Genomic DNA, 14955 nt, shown 5'->3' with positions numbered 1-14955 from the left:
GACCGAGACAAGCCTTGAGAGTCGTTTACAACGAGTGCTGCCGTGTGTATGATATGGCACGGTGTATATGAACGACGCGGGTCCGGCCGGAAGACGACAGCTGACGTGCAGGAAGGCTGTACTGCAAAGTACGAGTGCGTCCATATCCTGCCGAAACAGCTCAGATTGCAGAGGCACCGTCGGTATCACTTGTGTGATGCCGATGCACAGCATGCACACCCTGCATAACGTGTGCACATTGCATCAAACGAAACGCGAACGAGGTCATTGAAAGGCAGGCAGCAAAATGAGGAGACAGCCTGGTTAGCTCTATACCGGTGAAGGTTAATTTCACTTCAGGAGAGCATGCTGCCCGACTAGTTGTGTTGCGTGATGTGAAGGAGTAAGTGCAAAAACCTGACGACGAACAGATAGAGCATCTTCATGTGTCTTCTCTTATGTCTCTCGTCTAGTTCTTGCGCTAATTTCTTCACATAATTTCACTTAGAAGGTTCGAAGGCTACTCTTAAGAAGAATTGACCAATATGGTTTGTATTTTGTTGAGCAATAGCTAACAATGTCTCCACTTGGAGCGAAGAATATGAAAAAAAAAAAAATAGAGGGCGCTTGAGCTTCGCATTTAAGAGTTTAACGCGATAACTAAACCCCAATGATTTGAAGATGATTGACGGATATCGGGCAGCGATTCACGCCATCTGTTGCGGCAGTGCCGAACGATCGAAGGAATTTTCCAGTGAGCACCGCATCGCAGGTAAGCAAAGCGGAAGTGTCCTTTGGTATTGTAAGGTAACGCGATCACAGTATACTCGCTTAACTATTTCTTCCGTGATTAGTTTCTTTCTAATGACGCCCCTAAACATCAGCTGACAGTCATAAGGCAGTGCATACATTAGATTCACCTTTATTCGGAGAGAAGCAATGCGATTGTGTGGCGGAGTGGTTACGTGCTCGCCTCGCATTGCGAAGGAATCGTGTTCGACTCTGCGGGTTTCCGCGAAACTTCTATTGTTTCTTTACTTTCTTCTGATTTTCGCTGTGTAACCACAATGCCAGCACCGGCTTTTCTGTGACACTCGGCCCTTATCGATACGCGCTGAATGCGAACATGTACACTTGAAAAATACGATGGTATCGAGATAAATTGAGAGTAATTCCTGCCATTGCAGGGCGATTATCAAGCAAAAGAGACTGAGTTTCTGTGCTGGAGTGTGTACTAAACTGAGGGGGAACGGAACGGAAGGGTTGTTATCTTAAAATGTTTCCATCCTTGCCTCTGTAAACGCCACATTTAGCGTGCGGGCCTTAATGAGCCAAAGCAGAATGAAAATGACGTCAAGGACTACTCGAATCTGTCACGCTGTAACAGACCATCTTGTTTCTGTTACAGTGTTAGCTGAATGAAGACTTTTGTCGGATGTTAACGGTGTGATATCTATACGGCCTGACCTTGAAGTAACTAAAGAGGGGCTTAGGAGTGTCAAACTACGGTGCAGGGCTTCTAACGATAAGTGCTCGTGTGTTATGAAGCGTGCAGGTGGAAGCAGGGTGTGGGTATAGTTTCTGAAGGACTCTCCTTAATGTACTCAACATTCCAACAAGTAACACAATTTAAGAAAGGTGTATACACTGTGTAAAGGCAACTCTGCAGGCGCCTAGTGCAACGAATGTAGAGGAAGGAACAAACTTTTGAACATCATTAGTGATATAAAGTTGATGTTTGTGTATATAGATGTCAATCCCGCGCAACGGTTGTGTACCATGTCTTTATTTATTTAAGGAGGCTACAAGTGATGTAGTAGATCAATGACCACGAACTGCTGGGCAAACTGCATTACAAGAAAAAGACGGGGAGAAGAGGTGAGGACGGGAATGGAGCAGGTCTACAGTTGTCCTGTCGTTGACCTCTCCGCTTTGTTGTATTTTATCACAGTTTTCTTCCTTCAAATGCTCGACCAGCTAGTCAGTCAACATGTCCATTTAATGACACCTCAGTCGTGCGCAAAAGTTCAAAGGCCCGTCATGTTATTCAGCGAAGACTTCAGGTGATAAATCTAGATATGTGTTTCTCGATGAATCGATAGTTACCCTATCCAGCCTGAGATACCCTATCCAGCCTGAGATAAAATATTGGGATGGTAGAGAAGCGTGAACTTCTTTAACAAAACAACGAAGCTCTCTGACAGATGATTCGGGCAAGTACTTCGAGCGCTCTTGTTCATGATGACGCATCCCCTCGCCCTGAAGTTCACCTGGAGTGCTACAAACTCTTTGGGTAAGTTTTATTACTTAGCGTTATAGAAAAGTGCCAGTAATTAATACTGATTTGAAATTTAGAACGGCTGGAAGACGCTGGCGCTTTCTATGACTCCGAATGCTCGCCTTTTCCATGTCTCGGTTGTTATGAAACAATTAAAGCTGGTACATAACCTGGTTTTCAGTCCTTTGAGAATGCCCGTTCAACCCGAAGGGCGCAGATCACAGGCCTATAGCGCTACAGTTTGACGCACGCAGATAAGCGTTATGTAAGCCTTGCGTCGCCTGTTTACGACGGCTGCGGGGGTCCTCCTGGGTCAGAGAGAAATTATCAAAGCCGAGTGGGCGCTGTCGACGCCCTTTTATCCGCTACAGATTGTTCGTGCTCGTGCGTAGACAGGGAAGCCGCAGAAAGAAGCGGCTATTTCGAGCAGTCTTCGGAGATTAGGACGAACATCCAAGCCACGATGCTGGCCAGCCACCCCCAAGGCTGCTGTTGTTATTGGTGGGCTCAAATGTACAAAACGTGAAGAGCGGTCTATAACATCCCCTAGTGGATCCCAAAGACGACAGCCGATGAGTTCGGTGATGTTCGCAAACAAGCCGGGCTATGATGCCATCCTATCCATCTGCGTACACATTCACATTAATCGATTCATTCTGATGTAGCATCCTCCGTCCGCACACCCCATATACTCACACCAGTCTGTATTCTCCGACGCTCATGTTGCCACGGACCTGGCTCGAGCGACCTGAGCGGTAAGTACTAAGTAGCGACGAGGACGAAATGGTCGGCTCTGGTCTGGGCAGGGCCGGATTATCCGGGGTTCAAAGGGTTCAAATGAACCGGGCTCACCCTTCTTAGAGGCCCCCAGAGCTGGAAAAAAGAATGGTGGATTTCGAGGTTTGGTCAGACAAATAGTCAGATCGTCCTCCTGATATTCCGTGATAATAATTAGAGCTTATGTATTACAATGTCGAATGCTTCAAAAGCTGTTTGTCGAATCTAAGCTTATCTAATCCCAAAGCCAACCTCATATTTTTCCAGTCAAAGTACCAAACTTTGTACTCGTGCAAATAATGAGAAAAAAAATTGTTTCAGCTGTTCCTAACTGATGGTACGTAGCTGGTTATTAACTGGTAATAACTGCTTGCAGATGCCTAGCAGTTGCAAGTCAGGGTGTCCCGTTTGCTGGCCAAGTGGGTCAAACGGGTTCTAGCTGGCTTTCAGTTGGGAGCCATCTGGTAGCAGCTAATAAACCAACTAGCCTCTGCCATTACTGCTGTTGACGTCAGCTGTACATGTTTTATTAATCTGAGCGTAAGCAGTGAAGGCTGTGACAAAAGCAATAAATTGTTAGAGATCATGACTGCTCACAGCTGACAGACGCCTCAGTATTTGTCGCTGCTGTGAGCGGAGAGACGAGATTCTCAGGCTGGTCAACGTTGAAGATGTCCACAAGAAACTTTCCCAGCTAGAGGCTCGAAAACGATTTTAGATACGTTAATACCTTTATTAACTTGCTTAAAAGTGGAATAAAAAATGTAGACATGTTATACGAATGCACGCGACTGGGAGTGGAAATGGCGAAAGCCGCTTTATGGGTCTGTTCTCATTAACTGCATCGTCTTTGTCATCGGTACTTTTTTGGTTTGTTTATGGGGTTTAACTTCCCAAAGTGACACATGCTATGAGGGATACGCCGTAGTGGAGACCTCCACAAATTTCGACCACCTGGAGTTCTTTAATGTGCAAAGTGCTCAGCTACTTTGGTCATCTGATGAGAAGAAAGGAGTCGCTGGAGAAAGATTTGATGTTGGGAAAGGTTGAGGGTCACCGGAGAAGGGGTAGGCAGCGAACGCAGTGGTTAGATGGCATCCTCGAGACGCTGCAGATGAAGTTATGTGATGTTAGGAAGATAGTGACAGACCGGAAAGCGTGGCGTGATATGGTCCATAGGGTCACGAAGAGTCGGACACGACTGAACGACTGAACTGAACTGACATCGCACAGCACACGGGCGCCTTGATTTTTGCCTCTATCGAAAAGCGGCCGCCGCGGTTGCGATTCGATCCCCCATCCTTGGGCGCACTAGTCAAGCGCCCTAACCACTGCACCACCCCGGCGGGGCTGTTCATTATCATGTTCAATCATCATTAACGTCATCAATTAAATGCACCATCATTGTCATTGATACTATCATCATTATCACCAACTGCAGCGTCATTGTCATCTTTATACTGTCATCATTATAACTATCACTAACTACACCGTCATTTTCATCCCTACTGTCATCGTTTGCTAGGGAAAGAAAATTACAATCTGTTCCTCACGAGCCCGACGTGGACGTTATGCTCAGCTGGTGATCGGGGGTATAGTGATTCGATTCCCGGTGGAGACGACAAATTTTGAAGGAAAGTGCGTGTACACTATCCTGTAATACACTTACAGCTCACTCTATTTCCATGCAGTGTCCACTATATTTTTTCCTAACGCCGTCTGTTGCAGATTCGCGGAGAAATCTGCAAACAAAACGAGAAGGAAGACGAGGTTTTGGGAGCGGGGGCGCAAGGGAGAGACTCGGCGCCATGTTGGCATATCGATAACCAGTGACAGCCGAGGATTAAACGTAATGGAGAGGCGTCCTGGTGTCCGCCCTTCTTCATCTATAATTTTTGGTGCCGAAACCTGAGCCCCGCACTTCTTCCATATCGCCTTTCTTCTATACCGTCTATGGCGGCAGCGGCTGCTCGGGGGAACGAGCTGGATACTCTATCTTGTAAAATGTAAATTTATTCTGTAAACTGAAAGCATAAAAGGTGTGATACATGCAGAAGTGTTTCCTTGTGATTTAAATGCTGTAATTATGCGCCAAATGCAAATATATTGTCTTTTTAAATATGCTTGATTTGAATAAAATGTAAATCTTCATTACTGATTATTTGAGAGTCTTAAAGCTTTAATTTTGTGCTATGTTCAGTAGCGATGTCATTTTCTACAGGCGCCACCATTTCGAGAAGATTTAGTGCCCCGCATTATGACAACGTTTGGAAATTAACATTATTTGCTAAGCATCTAGTTAGCATACAGGATATATATTGCTATTTCTCTAGAACCACTGCCTTAGGCGAGCTTTGTCAGTTTGTCTTGCTGGATGAATTCACAAAAATATATTGTAAGAAATTGCCAATAGCTTAGTTATCTGCAAGACCCATCGCTACATCGTCTGTGCTCACACGCAGCCAATCGTCTTGTGCTATCGAATTATTCACGGAAATTACTGCTCGAGGAATTTATTTTTCATGCATTCGCATTCTGATTTTTGAGGGAGGTTGTTGTGTGTCCCGTGATTTCCTAGAAGAGGTCAGTCTAGACGCCGGTCTGCTCGTGAACTCGGCGGGAAAGTTTATGCTCAGGCGATGTTCATAAACAGTCCGCAGATTCTCCGAGTAAATATCATCATCATCATCATCATCAGCCTGATTATACCCACTGCAGGGCGAAGGCCTCTCCCATATTTCTCCACTTAACCCGGTCCTGTGCTAGCTGCATCCACTTGACCCCTGCGAACTTCCTAATCTCATCCGCCCACCTAACTTTCTGCCGCCCCCTGCTACGCTTTCCTTCCCTTGGAATCCAATTTGTTACTCTCAGTGACCATCGGTTATCCTCTCTTCGCACTACATGTCCTGCCCATGTCCATTTCTTCTTCTTAATTTCCACTAGAATGTCGGTAACTTGAGTTATTTCTCTGACCCACTCTGCACGCTTTCTATCTCTTAATGTTACCCCTACCATTTTTCGTTCCATAGCCCTCTGGGTTGTCCTCAACTTAAGTAGAACTCTCTTGGTTAGCCTCCACGTTTCAGCCCCATAGGTGAGTACAGGCAAGATGCAACTGTTGTATACTTTCCTCTTGAGCGATACCGGTAAGCTGCTAGTCATAATCTGCGAGTGCTTGCCAAATGCGCTCCATCCCAATCGTATTCTTCTTGTTATTTCCTTTTCGTGGTCCGGGTCTGCGGTTACTACCTGTCCTAAGTAGACATATTCGCCTACTACTTCCAGTATTTCGCTACCTAATGTAAACTGCTGTTCCTTCCCGAGGCTGTTGAACATTACCTTAGTCTTCTGCATATTGATTTTCAAGCCTACCTTTCTACTTTTCCTGTCTAGGTCATCAATCATTATTTGCAGTTCATCCCCCGAGTTGCTTAGCAAGGCAATGTCATCAGCAAATCGCAGATTACTGAGGTATTCTCCATCTACCCTTATCCCTAACTGCTCCCATTCCAAGTCTCTGAATACTTCCTCTAAACAAGCTGTGAATAGTACTGGGGAGATTGTGTCTCCTTGCCTAACACCTCTCTTTATGGGAATTTTGTTACTTTCCTTATGCAGAACTATGGTTGCTGTGCAGCCACTATATATATCTTCCAGCACTTTCACGTACGGCTCGTCTACCCCCTGATTTCGCAATGCCTGCATCACCGCCGAGGTTTCAACTGAGTCAAATGCTTTTTCGTAATCAATGAATGCTATGTATAAGGGCTGGTTATATTCCGAGCATTTTTCTATCACCTGATTGATGGTATGGATATGATCGATAGTAGAGTACCGTTTCCGAAACCCTGCTTGATCCTTTGCTTGATTGCAGTCTAAGGTTGTCCTGATTCTATTAGCGATTACCTTAGTAAATACCTTATACGTAACAGACAGTAAGCTAATTGGTCTGTAATTTTTAAGGTCCTTAGAGTCTCCTTTCTTGTGAATGAGGATAATGTTTGCATTCTTCCATGGTTCCGGTATCCAACAGACCGGACCGAATTGGCCGAGATATCAAAGCTAATCAATAAGCGCAAGGTGGCCGATATAAGGAAGTATAACATGGAGAAAATTCAGCATGCTGTAAATAACGGGGGAAGCCTTAAAGCGGTAAAGAAGAAATTGGGCATAGGCAAAAACCAGATGTATGCGATAAGGGACAAGGCGGGCAACGTCATCATTAATATGGACAAGATAGTCAAAGTAGCCGAGGAGTTCTATACAGATCTCTACAGTAGCCAAAGTAGTCAGGACCGTAATGAGATTGGCGGTAGGGAAAAACAGTCAGACGTTCCACCAGTGACGAAGGACGAGGTCAAGAAAGCACTAGAAACTATGAAAAGGGGGAAATCAGCTGGAGAGGATCAGATAACTACAGATTTGCTGAAGGACGGGGGGGATATCGTGCTAGAAAAACTGGCCACCCTGTATACGCAGTGCCTGGTGTCATCAACGAGTAAATATAGTTTGTATTTTTTGCAGGAAATTCTAAAACATGTCGTCTCAAAGATAACAGCATGGGGCGGATAGGGTGGTGTGTGTGTGTGTGTGTGTGTGTGTGTGTGTGTGTGTGTGTGTGTGTGTGTGTGTGTGTGTGTGTGTGTGTGTGTGTGTGTGTGTGTGTGTGTGTGTGTGTGTGTGTGTGTGTGTGTGTGTGTGTGTGTGTGTGTGTGTGCGTGTGTGTGTGTGTGTGTGTGTGCGCGCGTGTGCGTGCGTGTGTGTGTGTGTGTGTGTGTGTGTGTGTGTGTGTGTGTGTGTGTGTGTGTGTGTGTGTGTGTGTGTGTGTGTGTGTGTGTGTGTGTGTGTGTGTGTGTGTGTGTGTGTGTGTGTGTGTGTGTGTGTGTGTGTGTGTGTGTGTGTGTGTGTGTGTGTGTGTGTGTGTGTGTGTGTGTGTGTGTGTGTGTGTGTGTGTGGGGGGGGGGGGGGGGGGGGGGGGGAGGGGGGGGGGGCTATAGGGGCCCTTCTAACTGCTATTGAACCGGGCCTCATCACTGTTAATCCGACCCTGGATCTGGGCGATTAAGCATCGGCCTTTCTACGGTCCCCCTCGACGTCTACGACTGCGCTTTGTCTGGTCTGCCACATCTGGTGGAGGTCACTTGGGTTTTCTCAGCTAATGCTCTATCCTTCCTCGGAAAGCCGAAGCACAAGTCAGGTGCCTCTAGTGAGAACCCCCGTTCATCGTTTCAGTCGCAGGCTCCACGGCTTGTCTCTGGAATATTGGTCAGTAGCAATATTCGTCAAACTATTGATATATAAGAGTGTTCTAGACATGTGTCCTCAGATTTATACTGGAGTACAGGGGCGCCAACTTTCTGGCAGCAACCGTCAGACCTCTTCTCGCCTACTCTGGTCCCCCAAAACAGCGGGATCTTCAAACAAAGATGGTTAGGGAGGCAAGGAGAGGAACACGGTAAGGATGAAAGCTCGCACAGAGAGCACGCTATCACATGGATGCATGTTCAAACAGCGCGAAAAAGGCAACTACGGAACAAACAGAGCAACACGAGCGCTCCATGATTGTGCTTGTTCCGTATTCGTCTTTTTCGCGCTGTTTAAGTATGGATAACAAAAACCAATTTGCCCAGCTTTCTGTTCTTCATAGATGGATGTTTCCCCCTGTAGCTCACTCAATAGACCTGGCGTTTTACCGCTGTTGTCTTACACTGATCGTCATGAAAGGTTGGACCTTTTATTTTTAGAGCCATATATGAATAAGAGTATTCTCGATTGAAAGCCGAAAGTGAAAGCGAAACGTAACATGACTAGACTATATTTTCTGCGTAGCCCTCTGCAGAAAGTACGAACGCCCCATTTCTCGTGCTACTCTCACTAGTGCAGAAAAGCTGCTTAGCAGTTATTTTCAAGTTCAGACTCACTCAGTGCGGCTTGGAAAAGAAGATGTGTACATTTATCTAAAAACGTGATTGTAGAAGCAAGAAGATACGACGACAGGGTATAAAAACTAAGCCAATAACACCGGGATGACACCGATTTCATTGGTTCTGTCATTTATGCCTAAATCTATCGCGTTGATTAATTCACACTTTCGAAATAATTTAGAGCAAAAGGGATCTGTGAAGATTATTTCTCGCACTATGACCTAGGCACAATATCGTTTGTTCGTAATTTGCCACAGTTAACCTACCTTGAGAGTAGCCGTGCCGCATTCTCTCATTACTATTTCGAAAATAGTATATACCTGTAAACGAGAAGGTTAGGGACAGTTGGTTTTCGTCTACGGAGACCAGCCGAGCCTAAGAAGCTACAAAATGCCGACGTGGAGCGTGGCGAAGACTATTAAGAGTCAACTTAAGAGCATCGTAGTGAAGAATTTATGGCAGCCGACTTGAGACCTTTTGTTGTTAACCCTGTACGCTTTAGAAACAGTTTTCTGCAAAATCGTCGCTGTCGAAGGTGACTGTCATTATATTCCTTGCGAAACTACAGGAGAATCTTTGCGTGCGACAACCATGGCATAGAGAAAAATGTCACATTTCCACACCCCGGGAACAATACAATACACGGTCTTTATGTTATACTTTGCCAGCTTTGTTAAATAGATTGACAATGGAATGTTTTGACCCGGGTCATGAGTATAAGCAGTCTGTTAAGTGTTCCTGTCATAATTTTTTTCCCTCTAACCTCTGTTACCTTTTAGTACTATGTGATACGAAGCATGTTACTTTTTTTTCTCGTGTGCAAAAAAGTGGCATATGTTAATTGCGTTATATAGCGCGTTTTGATATGACATTTTGTAAAGGCTGCTGTGGCCTTTGATTTCCCTGCAATGCCACATTTTGCTAGGTTCCAGTGCCCTCGTCGAGCTGTTCAATATAGCTTTTAGTCCTGGTTCCTTCTTTGTAAAAAAGAAAAAATCTAAGGACGATTACGATACTCCCTGATGCGAAATTTGTACGCAGCTATTTAAGCGTTTTTGCAATATATTGAGGCAAACAATTTTAGAGACGGTTGTATGTATGTACGTGCATTGCAAAGCACTCTATATTTTTATAGTATTATTATTATTATTATTAGTAGTAGTAGTAGTAGTAGTAGTGGTGATTGTGGTGGTGGTAGTAGTAGTAGCAGTAGTAGTAGTAGTAGTAGTAGTAGTAGTAGTAGTAGTAGTAGTAGTAGTAGTAGTAGTAGTAGTATTAGTAGTGGTGGTAGTGGTGATTGTGGGGGTGGTGGTGATAGTAGTAGTAGTAGTAGTAGTAGTAGTAGTAGTAGTAGTAGTAGTAGTAGTAGTAGTAGTAGTAGTAGTAGTAGTAGCAGTAGTAGTAGTAGCAGCAGCAGCAGTAGTAGTGGTAGTAGTATAGTACGAGGTTTTTTATTAAATAGATAGCGAAGAGAAAGGGAAAAGAAATAAACTTGTGAGCGGCAGGGCGAAAGGACAGGGTAGGTTAAAATAAACAAAAACAAAGGGTATATACGCTGTAATACATGTTTGAGAACCGTCTGCGATTATCTTAGTTCACTTAATTAAGGTGCGGTGTCAAAAATTAAACTCCGAAAGAACCAGTTCATTTCCCCCTGCTTCCTCTTAATTCTTCAAGAGCAGTAATTTGCTGTGCTTTGTCGGAATTTTCTATCCAGTGTTTACACGTTCAGTTTAATGGCAGTGCGGTGAATGGTTGTACTGCAGTCATGGTAATGACGCGCCATACCGGCAGACGAAAATGCACGCATGCAACAAGCGTGCTTTGAAATTCAGCATTTTGTCTTTAAATGCTGGCCATTCGGTCATCCGTGCTGTGCTCTATAATAACCGGGAAATGTCACAATTACTGCAGTCGTAAATGTGCGCAAACTCTCACTTATAAACGGCACGGCTTCGCGCAAGGAATACGCATGTAAGAAATATGTTTGATAGTAGAACTGGCAAAAGCTGAGCCAAGTCAGTCGGCCATCTCTGATATAGTTTCCAAGGAGCTCAAAGAGCTCAGAAAACTCACTTGCTGGCGATCGCACAATTATTGCCAGGAATGAGCAGGCAATGCTGTTAATTTTGCTGCAGTCAGCGGGAAAAAATGTTTTATTTTTCTTTCGTAGCCGACAGTTTTTTTTTTTCTGCCAGGGAAATTTTTATGGCTACGATTTACTTTTGTAAATGGACCATGAATGTCGTAGGGGAAGGTGCCACGAAGATGCAAGCACCGCCTTTTTTACCTGGCAAAAATTATGAATTTGATTGTCAGACGGCGTTTAGCATTCAGGCAACATTACTTAATATTGAGAAAAATCAATGACGTAATTTCTTCATGACAATTCTGCGAATGTGTGAGCAGAGACTTCATTATCAGATTTGCTGACCTTATTTTCATTACCCAACCTCTATTCTTGAACTAAAATAAAATCTGCATAAATTTTCTCACTATATAAATGTGGTCTCAAGTAATTCTTTTATATTGTTTCCGCACAAACATGCTGGCGAAGGCCCCTCCAGAGGTCAGTTTTTACCCCAGAACCCTGGCAGCGGTACCCATATGTTATTGCATGCCAACATCGTTATAAGCACCAGATGTCCTTGTTCGACTCGCACCAATCTTTTTATTAGCGCACATGTGTCACCGTGAACATCGCTATAATGCCTACTAATGACCATGTTGGAGCCTTCACTGTCATATGGTTTTTTGAAGAATAATTTAGTAGGCATTAAAGAAAAGGTTTGTTCCAACTGTGGCATATGTCATTGCGCTCGGAGGCACCTGAGCTGCGGTGGCGGAAAGAGACAGTGAGAACATAGAAAGAGGACATAAAAGAGGACCGTTATAGGGTGCAAGTATTTATTGTGCGTACTTGGCTTTGGGGCAAACAATCAAACACTGAGCAATACCCCTGCATAGCTGTGATAAAAACAGCGTTCTGTCTTACTGTAAACTTTTCCTTTTCTGAAAGACAACGGCACAAGAATGATGCCTAACACCTAGCTCACACTGTCACAAAGGAAGCGCTACAGTGCTTCACAGGCACTATGCAAACGTTCGAAGCAAGAACTAGGAAATCCTACACCTTTTCGACCCATGAGACAGTGCTGAAGTCGCCAGTGCTGAAGTCGTATAGTGCCACGTACACTACCTCAGCGTCCCCTGCACTCCGGAACATCCTCTAGCCTTTCGTCGTAGAGACTCAGGATGGCGACACGCGTGGCAGAATGGAAAGGGAATCAGGGGTCGGCTGTCCTGCTGAAGTCAGCTAGCGGTACCAGGCGACACGCGCACGCCAGCCGTCCGTCTTCGTATGTGGACCACCGACGCCCCGTGTGTGTGAGCCTGAAGGACGTCACCAGCACAATACAGACAGGTTTAAACTCGCCCCGATACTCGCGCCGGCATGTTGACCACGTGGTTCGTACTAGCCAATCGGGGGGCTCCGCCGCAGGTGGACACAAAGTGGGTTAATCAACGATGTCAAGAACGCGTGGCACCCAGCAGAAAGGAGCTAGCTGCACGGATATCATGTCACATCAATATTCGCACCTACGGAGAGAAGGACCGGCCGTCGAAGAAAAGAGAAAAGAAACCAGATCCCTCTGCGAAAACACGTGCAAGGACGCGGAGTTCATGTATGAAAGTAAAAAGCCTTTTTCCCAGTCTCAGGGCGCAGCCGCAAGGCGTTTAACATTATATACAATTGCTTCCCCCGGCTTCCTTGGGCCACGTATCGGGCGCCTTCGTTGTGCCCGCCTCCCCCCAGTGCTTGCCGGCTTCGCGAATACAAGAGCAAAACGAGAACATGTTGAGACATTCTTCAAATGGCAGGCGCCCCAAGGCCGCTGCTCGGCCACTGGGCCTGTGGTTCGCGAGCGGCGCCCGACTGTCGCGCGAGGGTCACGTACGCGCGCCGTCTTCGAAGGCCTGTGGCCCGGAGGCTGGCGTTACCTAACCTGACTGAACAACGCACGCGTCCCTAACCCCGTTCTCCGCGGCCACCCAGGCGCCAAGCAGGGTACGCGCCAACGGAGCGGACGTACGCCGTCTTTCACCGACCTCGGAGACCGGGAGACGATGAGCAGGTCCGGAATAAGGACATGTTAGCAGCTGCGAGTCACGGAAGCCGCGCGACCGTTTTCCAGGGAAAGCGGGGAAGCCCAATACCAGTCATGCGACGTCTGTGAGTCGCAGGGCCAAATGCGCCAAAGTTCGTGTGTATGTGTGGACTTGAAGCACTCATGCAGCGTGACACTTAGACGGCGGCCGCAATGAGGCGGTTGATTGCAAATATTCTCGCGATCGCTATATAACGGAAGGATGCAAGAAATATCCCGTGGCGAATGGGAGAAGCTATTCAGACACAAACGGTAGGAAGACGGTTGCAGGACGACCCCTGTAGTATATTTACGGTGCGATCTGGCACCCTTTAATTGGGTTAAAACAGTTTAGTAACAAGGCGTGTTTGGTTTTGGATAAGAGAGTTTGCGATGTCTCCAAACGGTAAACGAAGCAGCGCTGCCACTGAAATGCCTCCTTAAGGTTAGAGGGTCAATGCGACTAACCAAAGATGAACGCACAGTCTGCCGAGCTCACTCACTCCGCTCACTAGCTCACTCTCTCAACTCACTCACTCCGCTCACTAGCTCACTCTCTCAACTCACTCACTCCGCTCACTCACTCACTCACTCACTCACTCACTCACTCACTCACTCACTCACTCACTCACTCACTCACTCACTCCGCTCACTCACTCACTCACTCACTCACTCACTCTCTCACTCACTCACTCACTCACTCGCTCACTCACTCAGCAAAATGCTCCGTTTGAGATGGAATATGAAAACCACAGATTTTATTCCTTTGAGTTAAGGAATACAGGGGAGGAGGTGGGTAGGATGAAGAAAAGCGAATTTTGATTAGTAAGTGACATGTAGAGTGGTGATGTGTGTGTACCCTAAAAAACAAAAAAAAAATTGTAAATATAAGCTGCAATATGTTTAGTAACCCTGGACTGACGTCAGTGCAAAGCTACTTCAACTGGACTCAGGCAGATATAAGCTTGACCTCCGATCAAAGTGGTTAATACTATAGATGCGTACGAATATCCATGAAAGAAGCAAAAAGTCGCGCATACGTAAGTCGCACATAATAATTACTGGGGCGTTTTATCTAAGCGAAAGACCCAAGTCTTTTCATCTCCCTTCCTTTTTCATGCCATCGCGTGGACACTCATAGAAAGCTGTTGTCTGCGTATATGCAAGCTTTGCCTGACCCCATCCAGAAAAGCCTTCATTCTTCCCCGGCCCTGAATCTGTGTCCTAACAAGACATTTCCCCGTAGGATATGTAAAATAATTATATCACAGTATATCTAGACATGCCAAAATCCGCACCTTTACTTAATGGAAATTACGGCGGCCGCAACACGGGGAGCCGACGAAACAGATGCCTATCGGTCTCTGCCTGAGGCAGTTGCCTAAAGTGCTCGCTCTCTGGATGTTCATGGTGAGCAGTAAATAGCTATCGTGCCCAGAGGATTAGCTCGATCACATGCCCCCATACGTGGTAACGCATGTTCCGTGATGCAACAAATATTCCGGGACTTGACGTCGCAGAACAATGCGCACAATTAGCTAATTTAGTTGCATTTTTGTAAGTAAGTTGTTTCTAAGATATTCCACCACGGTCTATCAAAATTCTTAATTATTTTAAGTTAGAAATAGAAAAAGAAATGCTTTCAGGAACATACTTGCAGCCGCGGCGGCTCCGGCGGTTGCTTTTTGCAATGAGAGTTGTTCTTATAATAAAGAATTAAAGTCACAATTTTATTTTTTTAGGTTTGATCTTGATTCGTTTGGTTTGGTGTGGTGTTGTTTAGGGTCCTTAAGTCCCAAAGCGACTCATGATATGAGGAACGGCTTAGTGAAGGGCTCCGGATAAT

The sequence above is a fragment of the Amblyomma maculatum genome, chromosome 3 (assembly GCF_055883805.1).
Source record: "Amblyomma maculatum isolate TAMU_Amacu chromosome 3, ASM5588380v1, whole genome shotgun sequence".
Lineage (NCBI taxonomy): Eukaryota > Metazoa > Arthropoda > Arachnida > Ixodida > Ixodidae > Amblyomma > Amblyomma maculatum.
Note: the sequence above shows the minus strand (reverse complement) of the source record.